The following is a 5,670-nucleotide window of genomic DNA, read 5'->3' on the forward strand; positions in this document are numbered from 1 at the left end:
ATCTGCTTCTCACAATTAAAAGAGGGCACGTGGCTGATTTTAGACGACTTCATGACCAAACATAAGTGTTACCTGCCAGGTAGGGTTACCACTTTTAAAACAAAAAAATAAGGGACGCATACTGTAGCGGGTGCCACATCCCAGTGCGAACAGTTTGCAGACTCTACTTAAAAGACCCGCCCTCCTCACTGGACAGTTAAAAAGACCAATCAAACTAACGATGGCATCAAGTATTACCCAATCAAAAGTAGGAAAGGAGGCATCTTCATAAAATGCGTGTGGGATGATTTGCATGAGACGCTGCTTTAAAAAAAATGATAAAAAAAATACGGGACAAATTCCGTCCCGTATTGATTCAAAACGGGACGCGCAATTTCATTCTCAAATACGAGACGATTCTGTATTTTAAAGGACGGGTAGCAACCCTACAGTGCCAGGTAACCACCCATACAATCGGATTGTGATTCAGACTAGGAATGCAATGAATGTAATTACCGCGATCTACATACAAGGCAAAAGTCTTGCAACATTCAAAGATGATGGCTTGGGATAAGTACACCATAGAACATAAAAGAGCTTATGAAGCCTTGAACCGAAAAAAGCAAGATCTCAGAGATCGTAAAAAAAAAAATAGGAGGTAATGTCGTTTTACTCGCTGTAGATTTTAGTCAAACATTACCAGTTATTTCACGAGGGAGACCAGCAGATGAACTCAACGCGTGTTTAAAATCCATGCTTCTCCCACGCTCGGTTATATGTCGCGTGTTCTCGGGTAGGTGCACCAAAAAATGTATACATTTAAGCATGTAATGAGCAAACAAAAAATAAGGTATACCCGAAGGCACTGTAGTAGTACTTAATGTAACTTTACTTCTTAAATGTTAATGTTTTACTGTTTAATACTTCATATTCTCATATGATAATGATGTTAATGTTGTTTATATTGATTTCTATGTTATTGAAACTGCATGTATGTGTGTATATGTATGTATATATATATCTATACTAATAAAAGGCAAAGCCCTCACTGACTCACTGACTGACTGACTCATCACTAATTCTCCAACTTCCCGTGTAGGTGGAAGGCTGAATTTTGGCAGGCTCATTCCTTACAGCGTACTTACAAAAGTTAGGCAGGTTTCATTTCGAAATTCAAAGCGTAACGGTCATAACTGGAACCTCTTTTTTTGTCCATATACTGTAATGGACTGCAGCTCGCTTGCCGTGGGAGGCGGAGTTGCGTATCGCGTCATCACGCCTCCCAAGTAATCACATGAACTGACTGTAAATGCAGTACGTACCCAAAGAGCGCTGAAGAAAACATTCATTACACAATTGAGAAGGCAGCGAAACAATAAGAAGCGAAGCACGGTGTAAACCGTAAGTTTAAATTAAGTTTATAGAAACGCTTCCGCTGCCGTTTGCAATACCATATTCGTGAGATACAAGTTTAATGAGAAGACACGAGGTATAAACGAGATTTGGATCACTTTGTAACGGAGTTAAAATTGCTGTAGCGAGAAACTTAGAAGTGGCGGGTCTTAGCTTACATTAAATAAAGCCGTGGACATCGCAAAATCGCACAAGAGAGCGGCTCACGTGAACTGACTGAACGCAGCAGGAGTGATCACTTCGCTACTGCGGAAACAAAGCACGGTGTAAACTGTAAGTTTAAATTAAGTTTATAGAGACGCTGCCGTTTGCAATACCATATTCGCGAGATACAAGTTTAATGAGAAGACACGACGTATAAACGAGACTTTGGATGACTTTGTAACGGAGTTAAAATTGCTGTAGCGAGAAACTTTTAAGTGCCGGGTCTTAGCTAACATTAAATAAAGCCGTGGACATTGCAACATCATACAAGAGAGCGGCTCACGTGAACTGACTGAACGCAGCACGTCGGAAACAAAGCACCATGTAAACCTAAAGTTTAAATTAAGTTCATAGACCTACAAAAGGTTGCCATTGATTTCAGGCAAGATTGCTTTTCTCCTGTACAACTATACATTACATTCTCAAGAGTGTGATTGCACGGCTTGGTCATATTACAACCGGAGTGCTGAACTGACAACGTGGTATACAAAGAGAACTATAACAATCGTAATATGTGTGTGTATATATATATATATATATATATATATATATATATATATATATACTAATAAAAGGCAAAGCCCTCACTGACTGACTGACTGACTGACTCACTGACTCACTCATCACTAATTCTCCAACTTCCCGTGTAGGTAGAAGTCTGAAATTTGGCAGGCTCATTCCTTACAGCTTACTTACAAAAGTTAGGCAGGTTTTATTTCGAAATTCTACGCGTAATGGTCATAACTGGAACCTGTTTGACTGACTCACTCATCACTAATTCTCCAACTTCCCGTGTAGGTAGAAGTCTGAAATTTGGCAGGCTCATTCCTTACAGCTTACTTACAAAAGTTAGGCAGGTTTTATTTCGAAATTCTACGCGTAATGGTCATAACTGGAACCTGTTTGACTGACTCATTCATCACTAATTCTCCAACTTCCCGTGTAGGTAGAAGGCTGAAATTTGACAGGCTCATTCCTTACAGCTTACTTACAAAAGTTAGGCAGGTTTCATTTCGAAATTCTACGTGTAATGGTCATAACTGGAACCTGTTTTTTGTCCATATACTCTAATGGAGGAGGCGGAGTCACGTATCGCGTCATCACGTATTACGCCTCCTACATAATCACATGAACTGAAAACGAGGAAGAGATTTACAGCACAAGTCAAACGTGGGAACGAAGGTAAATGACGTTAATTGTTGACTGTCTTTTAATACTGTGTACTTGTTGAGTGTCTTTTAATACTGTGTAAGCATACATATTAACACATGTGCAATTAAACGTGTGCATTTACGGGGTGATTTCTCAGGCTTAAAAGCTCGCCTCTTATTAAAAAGGTAAATGCAAACTCTTTTCATTCTGAAGGGCACAAACCACGTTAGATTTCAGCGTTAAACGCGCAAAAATGTCAGTACACCAGATAAATAAGCGCAACATATTATCAGTTGTATTGTATGCTTACAATACATATAGAAATGTGTTAATCGTTAACTAATATTATGGGATGGTGTTTTTCGACTCGCGCTTTGATTTAAACGATTGCATGTCTTGGTGGGTTTGCGTAGCTTATTGTCAATATCTTTACAGCTCTTTTTAAGACTTAATTTAAAAAGGTTTTCTTTTCTTCTTAATAAAAATTTAAAAGCAGTACTTTAAAACCAGCGCTCACTTCACTCCCTTACGGGAATCGAACCTCGGACGTCAGCGCTAGAGGCTAAGCCCCTAAAATTGCGCCACGGCGTGTGGTTCGTTTATTTGACAGCATGTAGATCGGGGTAATTACATTCACGGCATTCGTAGTCTGATTCACAATCTGATTGTATGGGTGGTTACCTACCAGGTAACGCTTATGGTTAGCCAGCAAGTCATCTCGAAGTGATCACTCGAGTGAACGCAACTTCACAAAAAAAAAACAGATCCTTAACAAACTGTTATTGGTATATTTTCCCTCAATTTTTAAAGGTTTTCTTTTCTTCTTAATAAAAATTTAAAAGCAGTACATCGCCGGTGCGAACCGCAGGGATTTGAGCGACTGACGCATACAGACATATTCATGAGTGCAGGTACTTCGGAAAGAAAGCACCGTGTAAACCTAAACTTGAAATTAAGTTCATAGACCTACAAAAGTTTGCCATTGATTTGAGGCAAGATTGCTTTTCTCATGTACAACTATACGTTGCATTCTTTACAGTAAGCTTGCACAGCTTGGTCATATTACAACCTGAGTGCTGAACTGACAACGTCGTATACAAACAGAACTATAACAATCGTAATAAACAAACAAAAAAAAAAGCGAAGAACCCTTGGATTTAATAAAAAGGCTCTTTCCTTGGCGAAGCAAGGAAAAAGGAAGACCTTATATGGCGTTCGTTTATAAAACAGCGGAAAAGCTGTGTTAAGGCTGCTTCACAAAAAAACAGATCCTTAACAAATTGCTATTGGGATATTTTCCCTCAATTTAAAAAGCTTTTCTTCTTCATAAAAATTTAAAAGCAGTACTTCGCGGGGATTTAGATATATATATATATATATATATATATATATATATATATATATATATATATATATATATATATACTAGCAAAATACCCGCGCTTCGCAGCGGCGAAGTACTGCTTTAAAATTTTAAATAATAAACTGAGGGAAATTATACCAATAATTATTTGTTAAGGATCTCTTTGTATACCATGTTGTCAGTTCGCCCCTCTGGTTGTAATATGACCAAGTTGTGCGCTGAGCTTACTCTTGAGCATGCAACGTATACTTGGCCATGTGAAAAGCAAATCAAGAACAGCAAGACCGCGCCAGCTGCGGAGCTCAGCTTGGAGCGAAATGAAGTGAATGAAATGAGGTGAATGGGAGGGGAGATGATCATGTGACTCCAACACCCGCCTTAACTCTCCATCCCTCCACAAACACAGTCTCTCGGATCCCAACTCTCCTTTATATATATATAATATATATATATATATATATATATATATATATATATATATATATATATATAATATATGTGTATGTGTATATGTATATATATATGACAGCAACACTCATAACAATGACAACACAATTACATTGACAATCATGTTACGTTATTTTTAAAATGTTTCCTTTACTTTTTCATAACCTCTTTAACACACTACTTCTCCGCTGCGAAGCGCAGGTATTTTGCTAGTATATATATATATATATATATATATATATATATATATACAGTGGTGTGAAAAACTATTTGCCCCCTTCCTGATTTCTTATTCTTTTGCATGTTTGTCACACAAAATGTTTCTGATCATCAAACACATTTAACCATTAGTCAAATATAACACAAGTAAACACAAAATGCAGTTTTTAAATGATGGTGTTTATTATTTAGGGAGAAAAAAAATCCAAACCTACATGGCCCTGTGTGAAAAAGTAATTTCCCCCTTGTTAAAAAATAACCTAACTGCGGTGTATCACACCTGAGTTCAATTTCCGTAGCCACCCCCAGGCCTGATTACTGCCACACCTGTTTCAATCAAGAAATCACTTAAATAGGAGCTGCCTGACACAGAGAAGTAGACCAAAAGCACCTGAAAAGCTAGACATCATGCCAAGATCCAAAGAAATTCAGGAACAAATGAGAACAGAAGTAATTGAGATCTATCAGTCTGGTAAAGGTTATAAAGCCATTTCTAAAGCTTTGGAACTCCAGCGAACCACAGTGAGAGCCATTATCCACAAATGGCAAAAACATGGAACAGTGGTGAACCTTCCCAGGAGTGGCCGGCCGACCCAATTTACCCCAAGAGTGCAGAGACGACTCATCTGAGAGGTCACAAAAGACCCCAGGATAACGTCTAAAGAACTGCAGGCCTCACTTGCCTCAATTAAGGTCAGTGTTCACGACTCCACCATAAGAAAGAGACTGGGCAAAAACGGCCTGCATGGCAGATTTCCAAGACGCAAACCACTGTTAAGCAAAAAGAACATTAGGGCTCGTCTCAATTTTGCTAAGAAACATCTCAATGATTGCCAAGACTTTTGGGAAAATACCTTGTGGACTGATGAGTCAAAAGTTGAACTTTTTGGAAG

Source organism: Erpetoichthys calabaricus, chromosome 1 (genome assembly GCF_900747795.2).
Source record: "Erpetoichthys calabaricus chromosome 1, fErpCal1.3, whole genome shotgun sequence".
Classification (NCBI taxonomy): Eukaryota; Metazoa; Chordata; class Cladistia; order Polypteriformes; family Polypteridae; genus Erpetoichthys; species Erpetoichthys calabaricus.